The sequence below is a fragment of the Macaca thibetana genome, chromosome 11 (genome assembly GCF_024542745.1).
Source record: "Macaca thibetana thibetana isolate TM-01 chromosome 11, ASM2454274v1, whole genome shotgun sequence".
In the NCBI taxonomy this organism is placed as follows: Eukaryota; Metazoa; Chordata; class Mammalia; order Primates; family Cercopithecidae; genus Macaca; species Macaca thibetana.
This window is the reverse complement of record NC_065588.1, coordinates 4517111-4536292: the sequence shown is the minus strand read 5'-3', so window position 1 is coordinate 4536292 and position 19182 is coordinate 4517111. Positions and strand designations below refer to the sequence as shown.

Genomic DNA, 19182 nt, shown 5'->3' with positions numbered 1-19182 from the left:
TTTAAGCTAAAGACCACCTGCTGCAGAATCCCTTCTTGCTCAGGGGAGGTCAGCCCTTTTGTTCTACTCTGGCCTTCCACTGACCGGGTGAGACTCATTCACATTATGGAGGAGAACATGCTTTATTCAAAGTTGACCCATTTCAATGTTAAACGTATCTAAAAACAGCCTCCCAGGAACAGCCAGAATAATGTTGGACCTAATATCTGCGCACCGTAACCCAACAAAGTTGACACAAAATTCACCATCACAAATGACTATGCATTTATTTAGATCTTTTAACATTTCTCTCAGTAACCCTTTGTGGTTTTCAGTGTGTACGTTTGGAATGTCTTTGGCTAAATTTATTCCTGAGTATTATCTTCTTTTTGCTGCTATTGTGAATAGAATTATTTTCTTAATTTCACTTGTGGGTTGTTCATTATACTACCAACATTTTTGTTGTTGTTGTTAACTCCTTGGGACTTTCTCTCTAAAGAATCATATTCTCTGCAAATACAGTTTTTCTTCTTTCTCTCCAATAGAGATGACTTTTACTTCTTTTTCTTGCCTACCTGCACTGGCTAGAACCTTTAGTATAATGTCGAATAGAAGTAATGACAGCAAATATGTTTGACTTGTTTCAAATATCAGGGTGAAAGTGCTTAATCTTAAACCATTAAGTTTAATGTTAGCATAGGTTTTTCACAGATACCCGTTACCAAGCTTAGGAATTTCCAGTTTTTTCTTAATTTTCTGAGAGTTTTCATTAGGAGTGGATATTAATTCTGTTACATGCTCTTTCTGTGTACATTGAGATTATTATAATTTTTTTTTGTTTGTTAAATGGTGAATTACATTGATTGATTTTTGACTGTTAAACTAAGATTGCATTTTTGGGAAAAATCCCATGAAGTTATGATATGTTATCCTTTTATATATTGCTGTAATTGATTTGCTAAAATTGTATTAAGAATGTTTGCATCTGGCCAGACGTGGTGGCTCATGCCTGTAATCCTAGCACTTTGGGAGGCCAAGGCGGGCAGATCACAAGGTCAGGAGATCGAGACCATTCTGGCTAACAGTGAAACCCCGTCTCTACTAAAAATACAAAAAATTAGCTGGGCGTGGTGGTGGTGGGCACCTGTAGTCCCAGCTACTCGGGAAGCTGAGGCAGGAGAATGGCGTGAACCCGGGAGGCGGGAGCTTGCAGTGAGCCGAGATTGCGCCACTGCACTCCAACCTGGCAACAGAGCAAGACTCTGTCTCAAAAAAAAAAAGAAAAAAGAAGAAGAAGAAAGAAGAAAAAAAAGGAAGAAGAATGTTTGCATCTATGTTCATGAAGGATATCGGTCTATAATTGTTGTTATTATTATTTTAATTCTAACATTTTTATCTGAGTATGTTATTATTTTAATTCTAACGTTTTTATCTGGGTATGGTAAAAATGCTGGTTTAATCAATATTATATGCTGGTTTAATCAACACTATAGAAGAGTTTGTAGAACAGATATTATTTCTTCCTTAAGTGTTTGGTAAAATTTACCAGTGAAGCCATGATCTACTTGGGTAAACGTACCATGTGCCCTTCAAAATAATGAGTATTCTGCTATTGTTGGATGGAGAGTTCTTGAAATTTATATTAGGTAAGATTTGTTGATAACCTCTATCCCTACTAATTTTCAGTCTACGTGTTCTATGACTTACTGAGACACAGTATTGAAATCTCTGACTGTAGTTGTGGATTTGTCTATTTCTTTCTGTAATTATATCAGTTTTGCATCATGTTTTCTAAAATTCTACTATCAGGTACATAAATAGTTATGATTGTATGCTCACTTCTGTTATTTGACTCCTTTTCCATTATGAAATCACCTTCTTTGTTGTTTGTAGTATTCTTTGCTTTGAAATCTATTTTGGCACTCCAGCTTTTAGACACTCAAGCTTTCTCTTGATTTATTTTCGAGATATTTGTATCTTTATATTTACAATGTCTTTGTTCTAGGCAGCATACATCATCATTCTGTTTTATCTAATATGCCGATCTCAGCTGTTAATTGACATATTTATACTTTTTGTATTTAATGTGATTATTGGTATGACTGAGTTTAAATCTAACATTGCTATTTTTCTGTTTGTCTCATCTCTGTTCCCTTTTTCTTCTTTGTCTGCTTTTGAGTTAACTGAGTACTTTTAAACATCCCATTTTTGTTGACTTATTAACTGGAAGTCTGTTATTCTTTTAGTAGTTGCTTTATCATTTATAGTACATTTTTAACTTATCACACTCTACCTTCAAGTGTCATTATCTTATTTCCTGTGTAACATAAGAACTTTATAACATTTGTCTCTTCCTGAACTTTCTGCTATTATCATAAATTCTATTTCTACATATATTATAAACTCTATGCTACATTGTTGTGTTTAACCAATTATCTATTAAATATATTTAAATGACTTTTTAAAAAAACTTATTATATATTTGCCAACATATTTACCATTTTGGGTGCTTTTCATTCCTTTATGTAGTCCACATTTCTATCTGGCATCATTTTTCTTCCCCCTAAAGGACTTACTTTAATATTTAACTCTTAGTGGCCAAAAAGTCATCATTTTGCCTTTTTAAAATATATTTTGTTAGGCATAGAATTCTAGATTGACTGTTTTCTTGCAGTATTTTAAATATGTTGGTCCACTGTCTTCTTGCTTTCAATATATCCTACAAAAATGTATGGTCATCCTCAACTTTGTTTTTTCCTTTGGTTGCTTTAAGTTTTTTTTTTTTTTTTTTTTTTTTTTGAGATGGAGTCTCGCTCTGTCGCCAGGCTGGAGTGCAGTGGCACCATCTCGGCTCACTGCAATGTCTACCTCCCAGGTTCAAGTGATTCTTCTGCCTCAGCCTCCCAAGTAGCTGGGACTATAGGCAAGTGCCACCATGCCCAGCTAATTTTTGTATTTTTAGTAGAGACAGGGTTTCGCCATGTTGGCCAGGATGGTCTGGATCTCTTGACCTCATGATCTGCCTGCCTTGGCCTCCCAAATGCTTTAAGATTTTTTTGTAAGAAAATGTTGTACATATATACAATAGAACACTATTCAGCTATATAAAATAATGAAATCCTGTCATTTGAAGCAACATGGATGAACCTGATGACATCATACCAAGTGAAATAAGCCAGGCACAGAAAGACAAATGCAGTATGATCTCACTCACATGTGAAATCTAAGAGTTGGTCTCATAGAAGTACAGAATAGAATAGTGGCTATTAGAGGTTAGGAGAAAGAGTGCAAACAAGGAAAGGCTGGTCAATGGGTATAAAGCTACAGCTAGGAAAAACAAGTTGGGACGTTCAATTACATAGCGTGGTAATATAGCCAATAACAATGTAGTTAAATTTCAAAATAGCTAGAAAAGAGGATCTTGAAAGTTATCACCACAATGAAATGATAAAGCTTCGAGGCCACAGACATGCTAACTACCTGCCTTGATCATTATGCAATGTATATGTCTACTGAAACACCACATTGTACCCCATAAACATATATAATTATGTATCAATTATAGACAAAGTAAAAATAAATACAGAAAAGTGAAATTTTTAGAAGAATTTTTATCCCTGTTTTTCAGCAATTTGATTATGTCACACCTCATAGTTTTCTTTTTTTCTTTTTTTCTTTTTTTTTTTTCTAAGATGGACTCTCACTCTGTCGCCCAGGCTGCAGTGCGGTGGTGCGATCCCGGCTCACTGCAAGCTCCTCCTCCTGGGTTCACACCATTCTCCTGCCTCAGCCTCCCGAGTAGCTGGGACCACAGGCGCCGCCACCACGCCCGGCTAGTTTTTTGTATTTTTAGTAGAGACGGGGTTTCACCGTGTTAGCCAGGATGGTCTCGATCTCCTGACCTCGTGATCTGCCCACCGCGGCCTCCCAAAGTGCTGGGATCACAGGCATGAGCCACCGCACACGGCCCACACCTCACAAATGTCTTCATGCTTCTTCTACTTGAGCTTCTTAGATCTGTGACTTTATAGTTTTCCTCAGATTTGGAAAATTTGAGCCATTATTTCTTCAAATATTTTTTCCATCCCTTCCCCTCTATTCGAGACTACCATTACACATGTATTAGGTTGCTTAAATGATGCTCTGTTCATCAGAAATGTTAGTTGTTTTCAGAGCAGTTTTAGGGTCACAGCAAAATTGACCAGAAAGTACAGTTCCCATATATCACCTGCTCCCACACACATACAACCCTCCTATCATCATCCTGCACCACAGCTGTACTTTTATTACAATTGATGAACCTCCTCTTACATGTCATTATCATCCAAAGTCCATAATTTACGTAGGAGTTCACTCCCGGTCGTGGACGCTCTATGGGTTTTGAAAAATGTGTAATGACACGTATCCACCATTTTCATATCATACCAAATCGTTTCACCACCCTAAAATTCCGGTGTTCTCTACATATTCATCCTTCCCACCCCACAACCCCTAGTGACTACTAATCTTTTTACTGTCTTTCTAGTTTGGCCTTTTCCAGAATGTCATAGAGTTGGAATCATACAATGAGCGGCCTTTTCAGATTGGGTCCTTTACACTCAGTGATATGCATTTAAGGTTCCTCTGTGTCTTTTCATAGATTGATAGCTCTTTTTTATTCTTTTCTTTTCTTTTTAGTTAACATCCCATTGTCTGGATGTACTATAGTCTATTTATCTACTTTTTTTTCTTTTTTTTTTTTTGTTTTTTTTTTTTGTTTGTTTGTTTTTTTGAGATGGAGTCTTGCTTTGTCACGCAGGCTGGAATGCAGTGGAGTGATCTCGGCTCACTGCAACCTCCACCTCCCAAGTTCAAGCAATTCTCCTGCCTCGGCCTCCCGAGCAGCTGGGATTACAGGCACGCGCCACCAAGCCCAGCTAATTTTTGTATTTTTAGTATAGACGGGGTTTCACCGTATTGGCCAGGCTGGTCTTGAACTCCTGACCTCGTGATCTCCCGACCTCGGCCTCCCAAAGTGCTGGGATTACACATGTGAGCCACCACGCCCAGCCCTATTTACCTATTAAAGAACATATGGATTGCTTCCAAGTCTTAACAATTATGAATGAAGCTGGTATGGACTTTTGTATGCAAGTTTTGTGTGGACATTAAGTTTTCAGTTCATTTGGGTTAATACCAAGGAGTGTGATTGCTGATGAGAGTTATGTTTTGTTCTTTTTATAAACTTACAAACAATATTCCAAAGTAGCTATACCATTTTGCATTTCTACCAGCAATGGATGAGTGTTGCTATTATTCCACATATTCACCGGCATTTAGTGTGGTATTTTGGATTTTTGCCCTTCTAATAGATATGCCCTTCTAATAGATATCCCTACATATCCAATAGATATGTTAATATCTAATAGATATCCCTACATATCCAATAGATATGTTAATATCTAATAGATATCCCTACATATCCAATAGATATGTTAATAGCCAATAGATATGTGATTGGATATGTAGGGATACCTCATTGCTTTAATTTACATTCCCTAATGACATGTGATGTTGAACATCGTTCATATACTAACTTGCCATCTGTGTATCTTCTTTGGTGGGTATCTGTTAAGGTCTTTGGCACATTTTTCATTCAGGTTGTTCCTTTTCTTACTGTTAGGTTTTAAGATTTCTTTGTGTACTTTGGATAACGGTCCTTTTTTAGATGTGTCTTTTGCAAGTATTTTCATCCGGTGGCTTGTCTTCTCATTCTCTTGACATTGTCTTTCACAGAGCTGAAGTTTTTAATTTAATGAGGTCTAGCCTGTCAATTCTTTCTTTCATGGATTGTGTCTTTCCTGTTGTATCTAAACAGTCACTGCCATATCCAAAATCATATTGGCTTTCTCCTATGTTATACTCTAGGAGTTTCATAGTTTTGCATTTTACATTTAGATCTATGATCCATCTTGAGTAAATTTTTGTGAAAAGTATAAGGTTTGCTTAGATTCATTTTTCTCCACATGGATGTCCAAGTATTCCAGCACCATTTGTTGAAAGAATTGTCTTTTCTCCATTATATTGCCTTTGCTCCTTTGTCAAAAGCAACTGACTATCTTTATGTCAGTCTATTTTTGAGCTCTCTATTCTATTCCATTGATCTCTTTGTCTCTTCTTTCACCAATACCGCACCGTCTCAATTAGTATAGCTTTATAGTGAGTCTTGATGTCCTGTCTATTCTCCAACTTAGTTCTCCTTCAATATTTTGTCGGCTATTCTGGGTCTTTTGCTTTTCCATATAAACTTTAGAATAAGTTTGCTGATATCTATAAAACAATTTACTGGGATTTTAATCGATATTGCATTCAATCTACAGATTAGGTTGGGAAGAATGGACATTTTGATAATATTGAGTCTTCCTATCCATGAACATAAAATGTCTCTCCGTTTGTTATTTTTTGATATCTTTCATTAGAGTTTTGTAGTTTTCCTTATAAAGCTCTTATACATACTTTGTTATGTTTATACCTAAGTATTTCCATTTTATGGGTGCCAATTTAAATTTTTTTTTCTTTTCAAGACAGAGTCTCATTCTGTTGCCCAGGATGGAGTGCAATGGTGCAACCTTGGCTCACTGCAACGTCCGCCTCCTGGGTTCAAGCGATTCTCCCACCTCAGCATCCCAAGTAGCTGGGATCACAGGCGCCTGCCACCATGCCTGGCTAAGTTTTTTGTATTTTTAGTAGAGACGGGGTTTCGCCATGATGGCCAGACTGGTCTCGGACTCCTGACCTCATGATCCTCCCTCCTCGGCTTCCCAAAGTGCTGGGATTACAGGCGTGAGCCACTGCACTAGTCAATAATGTGTTTTTAATTTCAAATTCCGCTTGTTCATTGCTGACATATAGGAAAGTGATGAACTTTTGTACATTAACCTTGTATCCTGCAACCTGTTATTATTGCTTGTTAGTTCTAGGAGAGTTCTTTGTTGATTTTTTAAAAGTTTTTCTCCATAGACAATAATATTATCTGCAAACGAAGACGATTTTCTTTCTTCCTACCCAATCTGTATACCTTTTCTTTCTTGTTTCATCGCATGAGCTAGAACTTCCAGTATGAGTTGAAAAGCAGTGGTTAGAGGAGACGTCCTTTCCTTATTTCTGACGGTAATGGGAAAGCATCTAGTTTCTCACCATTAAGTATGATGTTAACTCTTGGGCATTTGTAAATGTTCTTTATTAAGTTGAGAAAGTTCTCCTCCATTCCTAGTATACTAAGAGTTTTCTTTATTATGCGTAGATGTTGGATTTTGTCAAATGCTTTTTCTGCATTTTATGACATAATTATGTGATTTTTCTTTGTTAGCCTATTAATGTGATTGATTACACTAATTGATTTTTGAATGTTGAAACAGACTTGCATACCTCAGGTAAATTGCATTTGGTTCTGGTATAAAATTCTTTTTATAAATTAATGGATTCAATTTGCTAATATTTCACTGAGAATTTTTGCATCGACTTTCATGAGAGATGTTAGTATGTGATTTTCTTTTCTTGAATGTCCTTGCCTAGATTTGGTTTAGAGTAATGTGGGCCTCACAGAATGAATTTAAAAATATTCCCTCTTTTTATCTTCTGGAAGAGTTTGCAGTGAATTGGTATAATTTCTTTCTTAAGTGTTTGGGAGAATTCACCAGATAAATCTGTAAGGGCCTAGTGCTTTCTGTTTTAGAAGATTATTAGTTATTAATTCAATTTATTTTAGTGAAGATAGGCCTATTTAGGTTGTCTATTTTTGTTTGTTGGTTTGTTTTTGTTTTAGCAGATTGTGTCTTCTAAGGACTTGAATAATTTTACCTAAGTTGTCAAATTTGTGAGCATAGAGTTGTTCATCATTTTCCTTTATTATCCTTTTAATGTCCTTGGAACTTGTAGTGATGTGCCCTCTTTCATTTCTTATATTAGCAATTTGTGTCTTTTCTCTTTTTTTTCTTAGTTAGCTTGGCAAAAGGCTTATATATTTTATCAATCCATTCCAAAAATCAGCTTTTGGTTTTGTTGATTTTCTCTATTGATTTTCTCTTTTCAATTTCATTAATTTCTACTATAATTTTTATTTTTTTTCACTTAATTTGGATTTTATTTTCTATTCTTTTTCTAGTTTCCTAAGGTGAAAGCTAGATTATTGATTTTTAGATATTTCTTCCTTTCAAATACATGAATTCAATTCTGTAAATTTCCCTAAAGCACTGCTTTCACTGAATCCCACAATTTTCAGTAAGTTGTCTTTTCATTTTTATTTAGTTAAAAGTATTTTTACATTTATCTTGAAATTTTTTCTTTGACCCATGTGTTATTTAGAAGCACACTGTTTAGTCTCCAAGTATTTGGGGATTTTCCATCTGTAGTTCTGTTATTGATTTCTAGTTTAATTCCATTACAGTCTGAGAGCAGACATTATGTTATTTCCGTGCTTTCACATTTTTTCAGGTGTGTTTTATGGCCTGAATATCCCATACATGTTTGAGAATAATGTTAAATTTGCTGTTGTTAGATGGAGTCGTCTATAGATGTAAATTATATTCAGATGATTGATGTTGCTGTTGAGTTCAACTATGCCGTAACTGATTTTCTGCCTGCTAGAACTGTCTATTTCTGATAGAGGGGTGCTAAAGTCTCTACCTATAATAGTGGATTCATTTATTAAGAATTGCTATGTCTTCCTGGAGTATTGACAGCTTCATCATTTTATAATGTCCTGCTTTATCCCTGATAAGTTTTCTTGCTCTGAAGTCTGCACAGTCTGAAATTAATACAGCTACTCCCACTTTATTTTGATTAGTGTTAACATAGTATTTCTTTCTCCACTCCTGAACTTTTCATCTATATATGTTTTTGTATTTAAAGTGGATTTCTTGTAGACAACAGAGAGTTGGGTCTTGTTTTTGGATCCACGCTGACAGTCTCTGTCTTTTAATTAGTCTATTTAGACTATTGGTGTTTACAGTGATTATTGGTATCATCAAATTAATATCTTTCATATTTGTTACTTTATTTCTATTCATTGCCCTTGGTATTTGTTCCTATTTTTGTTGCCTGCTCTTTTTATGCCTTTTTTAGTTTTAGTTGAACATTTTATATAATTCTCTTTTCTCTCATTTCTTCCCATATCAACTATATATTTTTTTACTTTTTTTCCAGTGGTTGCACTAGTGTTTACAACATACGTTGACAATAAATTCAAGCCCACTTTTACTTTTTGCTTTTGTTTATTTAACTTTTTTTTTTTTTTTTTTTTTTTTTTTTTTTTTTGAGACAGAGTCTCGCTCTGTCGCCCAGGCTGGAGTGCTGTGGCCGGATCTCAGCTCACTGCAAGCTCCGCCTCCCGGGTTTACGCCATTCTCCTGCCTCAGCCTCCCGAGTAGCTGGGACTACAGGCGCCCGCCACCTCGCCCGGCTAGTTTTTTTGTATTTTTTAGTAGAGACGGGGTTTCACCGTGTTAGCCAGGATGGTCTCGATCTCCTGACCTCCTGATCCGCCCGTCTCGGCCTCCCAAAGTGCTGGGATTACAGGCTTGAGCCACCGCGCCCGGCCTTTTTTTTTTTTTAATAGAGATGAGGTTTCACTATGTTGACCAGGCTGGTTTCAAACTCCTGGACTCAAACTATCCTCTTACCTCAGCCTCCCAAAGTGCTAGAATTACAGGTGTGAGTCATCATGCCCATCCTCAGGTTCACTTTTTGTTTGTTTGTTTGTTTGTTTTGAGACGGCGTCTCACTGTGTCACCCATGCTGAAGTGCAGTGGCACGATCTCAGCTCACTGCAACCTCTGACTCCCAGGTTCAAGCGATTCTCCTGCCTCAGCCTCCTGAGTAGCTGGGATTTCAGGCATGTACCACCACACCTGGCTAATTTTTGTTATTTTTAGTAGAGACAGGGTTTCACCACGTTGGCCAGGCTGGTCTCAAACTCCTGACCTTAAGTGATCTGCCCACCTCAGCCTCTCAAAGTGCTGGGATTACAGGCATGAGCCACCACGCCAGGCCAAGTTCACTTTTAAGTAGCACAATACAACTTCACAGATAGTGCAAGTACCTTATAATAAAACATTTCTAATTTTCCCTCCCATTTATTGTATAATAGTATATTTCATTTCTACATAAGCATACATAATTATATTATACATACATAAACATACATAATTGAATACCTTATTGCTATTATCATTTTTTTCTCGTTGGCCATGAACCTTGTGATTTGTGAGGAAAAGTATCACATCTATTCATTCCCACAGGAGCCAAGATAAGAATTATATCTGACATCCTCAAAAACCATGCAAATGAGAGTGGAGTGAAATATTTAAAGTGTTGAGAGAAAAATCCACCAAACTAGAATTCTGTACCCTGTGAAATCATCCTTTAAAAATGAAAGAAAAATTGAGACTTCAGAAATGAAGACACAAGGACCCAGGGGAAACTTTCTGTTTTTGTGCTTTAATGGACAGCCATGTAGAAATGGAATTGGACTAAAAGGTATGATCTAATGGTAATAGAGTGAAAAGGGGAAACCCAGCAATGCCTGTCTGTTCAGATTTTTCTTGGCCTCTCTGTGTAGCCTTCCTTCCTCCTGGGAATGGAGCAGGACCTCTCTGAATGAGGGTCTTCAAGGGAGAAGGGAAAAGGGCGAGAGTGACCCTCCTTGTTTTTATGGCTTGCTTTGGGGGAGAGGGGTTCTAGTTTCTATGACTCACCCTGGGGAAGCAGGAATCGTTTTTCTGGTGGGGGTGGGAGCGGGCGGGATAGGGTCTCCCTTTGTCACCCAGGCTGGAGTGCAGGGGCACGATCTCGGCTGCAACCTCCACCTCCCAGGTTCAAGCGATCCTCCTGTCTCAGCCTTCTGAGTAGCCAGGATTACAGGCGTGCGCCACCACAGCCCGGCTAATTTTTGTATTTTTAGTAGAGACAGCGTTTCACCTTATTGGTCAGGCTGGTCTTGAACTCCCAACCTCAGCTGATCTGCCTGCCTTGGCCTCCCCAAGTGCTGGGATTACAGGCATGAGCCACCCTGCCCAGCTGGATTCTTTCGGTTTCCATGACTCACTTTGTGGAGGGGCAGGAGGTAGGAAGGCAGAAGGAGGTCAGACAGACCTTGCTTCTGAGACCTTTCCAATCTTCAGTTCCAAGTAATCAGCATGCCAAGGCACCATACTTCAGGGTGTGCCCCAATACTGCTCTGTAAGTCAGGTGTTTGTTCCTCTGGCTCCTTTCAAGAATTTGTTTTTAATCTTCAATTTTCTGAAATTTGAATATAATTTCCTACAGGCAGTTTCTGGCATTTATTTGGTTTGGTGTTCTCTGAACTTTCTGTATCTGTGGTTTGACTTCTGACATTAATTTGGGGAAATTCTCAGTCATTATTGCTGCAAATATTGGTTCTATTTCTTTCTTTTCCTTCTCCTTCTGATATCCCATTGTGCATATATTAGTTACATCGTCTGTAGCGCCTGAGTTCTTGGATATTCTGTTCTGTTTTTTTCATTTTTCTCTTCGCTTTTAAGTTGCAATTGTCATATCCTCAAGTTCAGAGCTTCTTTCCTCAGCCATGTCCAGTCTACGAATGAGCCCATCAAAGGCATTCTTCATTTCTGTTGCAGTGTTTTTGATCTAGATTTCTCCGATATTCACCATGAGAACCTGGTAGAGCTTCTGGAGGCAAAAGTCACAAAAGTGTACCACCCCCCACCACCCTCCACTGGAGTTTTTATCACTCCGTCTTATTCACTGAGCCTCCAACAATCGATCAGTTACAGGTCTCGTTTCCCTGCTCCAGCTCTGGTTTCCACGGAGGTTTCAGCTCTAGCAAGTTGTGATTCTTTGTGTGCGCCTGTCTCTCTAGTTTTTCAAGCAACAGCTTGCCCTGTGACACCATCTCTCTCACAAATCTGAGAAAAAGCGTTGATTGTTTTTTAGTGTGTTTGGGTTTTTCCTTGTTGTTAGGATGGAATGACAACTTTCAAGCTACTTATATACCAGACCATAACCCAGACGTCTGTTCTGTTCATGTTTTAGGTTATTTTTTTCTCTGTGATTCATGTTGAAAGTTTCTATGGTTACGTTTTCACTTTCACTAATGCTTTCTACTGTAATGTCCAACCTGTCATTAACCCCATCCAGTGCATTTTTTTTTTTTTTTTTTTTTTTTTTTTTTTTTTTTTTTTTTGAGACGGAGTCTCGCTGTGTCACCCAGGCTGGAGTGCAGTGGCCCGATCTCGGCTCACTGCAAGCTCCGCCTCCCGGGTTTACGCCATTCTCCTGCCTCAGCCTCCGAGTAGCTGGGACTACAGGCGCCCGCCACCACGCCCGGCTAGTTTTTTGTATTTTTAGTAGAGACGGGGTTTCACCATGTTAGCCAGGATGGTCTCGATCTCCTGACTTCGTGATCCACCCGCCTCGGCCTCCCAAAGTACTGGGATTACAGGCTTGAGCCACCGCGCCCGGCCCCAGTGCATTTTTCATCTCAAGCATTGTACTTTTTATCTTCAGAAGTTTGATTTAGATCTTTTTTACGTCTTCCATGTCTCTACTTAACGTTTTTTAATCTTCTCTTTAACTTTTGGAACATATTAAATACGGTTATGATAACTGTTTTAATGCCTCTGTCTGCTAATTCTAACATCTGTGTTAATTCCAGGTTGGTTTCAACTTTATTATTATTCTCCTCATTATGACTCATATTATCCTACCTCTCTGCATGACCGGCCTTTTTTACTATATGTTGATTTAATATACAAATTTTGCCCTGTTCAGGGCTGGATGTATTTTATTTCTTTTTCTTTTTTTCTTGAGATAGAGTCTCGCTCTGTCACCCAGGCTGGAGTGCAGTGGCGCGATCTCAGATCACTGCAACCTCCACCTCCTAGGTTTAAGCGATTCTCCTGCCTCAGCCTCCTGAGTAGCTGGGATTATGGCACACGCCACCACGCCCAACTAATTTTTGTATTTTTAGTAGAGACGGGGTTTTACCATGTTGGTCAGGCTGGTCTCGTGATCTGCCTGCCTTGAGCCTCCCAAAGTGCTGGGATTACAGGCCTGAGCCACCACACCTGGCCTGATGTTCTATAAATATTCTTGAAATTTGTCCTAGAGTGCATTTAATATACTTGGAAAGAGATTGATCCTTTTTGTGTTTGCTTGTAATATTTGTTAGGGGGGATCAGAGCAGCATTTGGTCTGAGGATAATCATTCCCCACTAGTGAGGCAAGACTCAACCCAGCACCCCAGGAATGAGGATATTTTCCAGTCTGGCTGGTGGGAACAGGTACTGTTTCCAGTCTTGTATGAGCTCCAGATACTGCTCCCTCTAATCTTTTCCCCTAGTTCCTTCTCCAGCCACAGGTACTGTACACACGTGCTAATCAGGACTCTGTGACCACTTGAGGGGGTCCCTCAATGCATCTCTACGTTCTTTTTTTGTGCAGCTCTCTCTTCTCTGGTTCTCTTCCCTGAAAGCCCTCTTTGCCTTAGTCTTTCTCAGTTCGCTTCATCTCCTCAATTCAAGGTGTCTTCCAGGATCCAACAAGGTTTCTCCTCCCTGCGCCATGCCTGAAATCTCTATTAAATCAGTAAGCTGGTAGACGTGTAGGAGTCATCTCAGCTCCTCGTTTCTCAAGAATCACTGTTCTTTGCTGCCTGATGTCTAATGTCTTGAAAACTGTTCTTTGATGTATTTTTCCAATGTTTTTGTTATCTGCGGCAAGAGAATAAATCCAGTCCCTGCAGAGCCTATTTATCCCTGTTACCAAGACGTGACCCTTCTGGGGTCTCTACTGAATATTCTCCACTGAGAACACCTAGTTCTCTCCACCTGGCTGGTCTGAACAAAGCTTCCCCGTGTGAGCGCTCAGGATGGCTCACCTTACTGCTTTCTGGCAGCGCTTTTCCTAGTTTCACGGAGTTTCATCCATGCTTATGTGGCTTTGCTTTCAGCAACAAACACAAGAGCAAACCTCTACCGGTTTCTGCAGCTCTTTCTCTAAAGCCGCTTCCTCTGCTTTGGCTTCTGTCCTGCAAATTGTGACTGCCTTAGCCTCACCAAACTTCAGTCTCCGAACCCTCCACTCACCGTCACCCCTGCACTCTGCGTGGGTTCTCCTTTCCTGCGCTGACGTCTGGAGAGTGCCTCCAGGCAGAAAGAAGAGGGGATAGTGGGATCCATCTCACTTGTTTCCTTTTTTTCAGGGATCATAGTCCTGCGCTTTCTGTTATCCAATGTTTAAAAACTGCTGTTTCATTTGCCCAGTTTTCTCGTTGTTTATTATGGGAGCGCAAGTCAAGTATAGGTTTCTCCATCACAGTGAAAGCAGAAGTCTTCAATGTAAGTGTTTTAAATGATTATATTGAAAGTGCTTTTTTAAATGAATATCCCACTCCTACCAAAATTCTGATCACTCCTCTACAGAGGGCTGGCCCTTGTTTGAGAATAGCTCGTCTAGTGAAATCCATGGATGTAAAGCCTTTAATTCAACCACATTTATTCAAACATTTCATAAACCGTATCGCATGGCGGGCACGGTGCTCGGTTCTGAAGATCCAGAGACAGTAAGACGCCACTGGTGCCTTAAGGATTTCACTCTCAAAGTCAGCACCTTGTCAGAGTGTTAAAACCCAGTAAGGGCAGTGACAGAGATAATCGTGCGAAATACCAATGAGGCAGGGAAAGCGGGGAGGGGAACAGGCCGCTGAATCCAGTTTAGAGACAGGTGGAAGGTTGTCAAGGATTACTTCCGGAGGTGACACTTAAGCTGACTCTTTAAAGAGGAAAGCAACTCACCACGCAAAGAGAGGACAGTTTGAGCAAAAACATGAGGCAGAAACAGCACACAGTATGCCTGGGAACAACAGGCCATTTGAGGTTGCTGAAGCAAAAATTCCCAGAGAGGGAGAGGCAGGGGATGGAGCTGGAGAGGCCGGGAGAGGTCACGACAGGGAGGGCCTTCTCTGTCACACTGGGGAGCCTGCCACTAAGGGCTGAGTCTTTTACATAACTTTGCATGGTGGCTGGCAGGGTGCATGCCCGCCTCAGCACGCAGCAGGTATTATTAGATGATGATCATGAGAGATAAATCTGAGAAACCGCAAAACTCTGAGCGGAGCCAAAATCCCTTAGGTTCCGAGGTTCCAGAAAGTTATCCGACTCCTCTGCCCCTTTGCAAATTCAGCTGAGATGTGTGGCAGTGGTGGTCAGCCAGCCCTGAGGTGCTGCTTTCTCGGCAATTGGCTGAGCCTCTAGACTTGCATCTATGGCTGGAGCATAGTAAGGAGGGAGAAGGGGAGAGCGTGAGTGAGACAGAGAAGAAAGACAGCACTAGGGGACAGGAAGTCACGCTGAGAGACACAGCCACAGTGGGGCTCAGATTGAAGGGATAGATCAAGAAACACTTTAACGCAAGAAGATGATTTCTGGTGTCAAGAGGAGAATCATATGCTTTCTCCCAGAAAACTCTGCAAATACTTGGTGACCAACCAGACCACAAAGCCGCGCGTTCAGGGGCTCCCTCCCTCCCCATCGTAGGGGTCTCTGGGAGTGGGGCAGGGTCTCCAGTCTAAACTCAAGCCAGGATTCAGACACATATGGACAATGCAGATGGGCCGGCCCCAGCAGAAGTCTATTTGTCTGAGGGGTTGAGGGGCCTCCAGAAAAATAATCCACATGGAAGGAAATGGGAATACCACCTGATCAGCTCAACCCATAACAAGACTGAGTCCTTTGCAGGGCAGGGAGTCTGAAAAAACTTCAAATGAGCAGATCGCCAGGGCATGAGTAGTACTGGCCAGGTATTTCTTTCACAGGTATAACATGAAGACAGGGGCTAAGGTACTCTTCCTGGCTTTGAAACAGAACATAAAGCCGCTCTGGCTCCTTGAGGGCTTCAGGTGCTGAGCTGTAGTGAGAAAGGGAACACGCCCGGGCTGCCCAGCAGGAGGTGGAAGGGCTGGAGAACAGCGTGAGCCACACAGGTGCCTGGCAGTGTGCCCAGGAACACTGTGCTCGTGGCCATGTGTGAGACACGCTCTGGAACTGCAGAAATCTCTCGGGGGTGATTTGTAGTGGGGTGAAGTTCCACATGAGTTGGAAGAAGGAAGAACGAGGGAAATGTGGATTATGACTATTAATGAGGCCTGGGAGAAGTTGAGTTCCACTAGGAAGGTACAAAGTTTAGGTTTCCCTAGGGAATCGCTAGCAAGCTAATAGCTGGCTCATCCTTGCAGAAGTTCTACCTGGACACCGTTGATCAGTTGAAATTGTTTCTCTTCAATTCTCCCTCTTGTAGCAAGTTTATGAGCTGCAAATGTCCCTGTTTGCTCAGGCCTAGGGCAGGAATCCTTCCTAGATCCTCATCTCTACAAGTGTCCTTCTCATGCTGATTAAATCCAGTGAGCAACCTCTACCACTAAAAAAAGCAGGGAGGTGCCTGTCTGAGCAAGATGGGGAGGAGATACAGGGAGGGTTCCAGGCCGCCGTGCCAAGCTCGCACAAAGACAGACCTTGAGACAAAAGAGACAAAGACGCTAAGCACAAACAGCTATTTTGTTTTCCACCTTATCGTTTTCCATATTTTCCAAATTATCTATAGAAAGAGGCAAATGCTAGTTTTTCAAAACCGAATGTAAAAAGTACAAGTAAGCTCAGCTTTTCACAATCTACATGGATGAGGCGCATCTGGGTTTTACGTGCTTTCCTTTTGGTCACCCCTCAGGCATTTGATCTTGATTATGTAACACACAGGAGTCACAAAGAGCAACCACCTGGTGTGACGGAGGGCGTTCTGCCATGCAGATGATGCAGAAGGTTGGTGTGGCTAAGCACTGCCAAATCTGACAAACCCGTATTTTGTGGCATCCCCCTTGGGGACAAGGACCCTGTTGTAGAAGGAGACAGACATGAACATATTTTCCTACTCACCTCCACTGGACCTTGGCTCATCCAGCGAGAGTGATTGACAATCCCCAAAGGCTGTTGGCCAACTATTTGCAAGAGGGGTCCATGGAGGGAAGCCTCTTCCACCTGTTACTCTTTTCTCTATCACTTCACATCCACAGGGGTCCCTAAGCCCCAAGACAAGGGTCAAGTGCAAATCTGGTAAGCCAAGAAGACCTAGCAGTTGTCAACTTAATTAGCCTTCAGGAAAAATATATGGCTATATAAGCACAGTAAAGTTGCTATAGAGACAGGCAGAGGAGGTGCATTTAGAACAGGGCCTCATCGCATCACCCGATAAAAATAAGACCCAGGCTTTTTAATAGCATGAATTACTTAAGTTTTAAATTTAACAGGGGACGACACCAAGGCACTCACTGGTTTTCAGAACATTTGAGGAATCTGGGCTGCCTGCTTCTGCATATGTTAGCAGCCATCACAACATATGCTCTGGCGGATGGCAATGAAGAGCTGGAAGCCCACGTGTCTCTCCCACCCCCTGAGATAAGAGATGGTCTTTCTCACTTTGGTTTGTCCTCTTTAATTGGGTGAGATTTTCGATGTGTTTCAGGAAAATTTCTGAGAAATAGCTCTACCGTGCTCTGCACTGGGCCAGTTGCATGTATTATTGCTAGTCATTGTAACAACCTTAGGAAGCAATGATCTCATTTTGCAGACGACAAAATAATGAAGCTCAGAGAGGTCCAGAACTTTCCCAAGGTCACGGAGCTACTAAATGGTGGAGTTGAGATTCAAATCCAGGTGTCCCCATTCCAAAGCCCATTGCTTTATGAGACATGAACCACAAGCTCCGCACAGAGAGGAACCCAGGATGAGGTGAATCTAAGAAGCTCTACCATTTTTATTGGTATATGGCATGGACCTTGTTATAGTTTAATCTCTCTCCTAAGGTAGTCCCAAAGTGGATGGGTTCCAAGAAATTCCACAGAGATTCTGAGCTCTACTGGTGAGCACCTCTCCAATTATCCAAGGCAAGTGTTAATTTCAGACTGACTTCTCCTAACCATCCAACATGTTTCTGGACTGTCTCTTCCCTAAGTGAGGACCACCAGCATAATTAACACAAGATTCCAAACATCACTGAGAAAGTGTCCCCACTGCTCTTGCATCCATGAAAGCTTAACCATATGAAACCCAGCTGGAAATCCAAAGTGAAGTTCTTTTTGTTGACAACTTTGTCTTCGGATAATTCATGAACCTCTTACTTTGCAGAAGGATTTTTAAAAACAGTTTTCCAACAAAGGCCTACATAGTAGACTCAATCTGAGCCTCTAAGGCATCATCTTTCCTTGTGGGAAACTGCAGTGCTGGTGAGATGAGATTGGGTCTGGGACAATGGCAGTGGAAGGGAGAGGAAGCCAATGGGGAAGCCAGGGGACCCCTGGTGACAGTAGGAACAAGTGGTACCTATGTCCCTCCCCATTCAGTTTACCAGCTGAGGGTCATGACAGATGTCTGGGCTTCACAGGATCCGAGAAGGCATGTCTAGGGCAACACTGAAACACATGGCTTGACAGAAATTTGAACCAAAGCATCAAACCCAGTGAACGGGCAGAAGGGCAGAGAGAAGGCAGGTAGAAGCCACAGACCAGAGGCTGGGACCCAGGGCACAGCAGAAGGTTTAGAATCAGAGGGAAGGTGGTGGTGCCTCGGTAGAGTCCTTGGGCCATAGAACTCACCCCAGGAGCTTTTTCAGGCTACCTGCAGCCTGCAACATGGGTGCAGAGTGTGGCTAAGGGAGCTGCCTGCTGGGACCAGCTCTACTGCTCAGGATGCTCAAATCCATCTGTATGCCACTGTCATCACCCCCCACACACTCCTTCCAATCCCTGCACAATCAGCACTAATGTCTCACCAACAGATTAAGACCTGAAGTACAAGAAATAGGATTTTAAACTCAAGTTAATTCAATTCCCCAGGTGACCCTTGTTAACTTATTCACCCTCAGAGACATATTAATAGTTCCTTCTTATATCGTATAGCAATTTGTGGGGTGGGTTTTCTGGTAGCTTTACCTTTTTTTCTCACTTCAGTTAGACATGTTATCTATTTAAAAGTAATATGGGAAAAGGAAAAACGAGTGTAGGAATAGCTTCCTGGCAGAAATACTTTCACTAGTTTCTGAATGTAATATCAGCCCAGCAAAAGTTATCTGCAAATACAGAAGTTATCTGCAAATACATGTACATCAAAGACACTCAAGTTTTTTTTTAACAAATGA

At 40.9% G+C, this 19182-nt stretch overlaps 1 protein-coding gene across 1 annotated transcript in view; it reads right to left on the bottom strand.

The window, feature by feature from the left end:
• The window catches only part of NDUFA9 (NADH:ubiquinone oxidoreductase subunit A9), a 306980-nt gene that overhangs the window by 225428 nt on the left and 62370 nt on the right, over positions 1-19182 (bottom strand). The gene's annotated exons all lie outside the window — the stretch shown is intronic.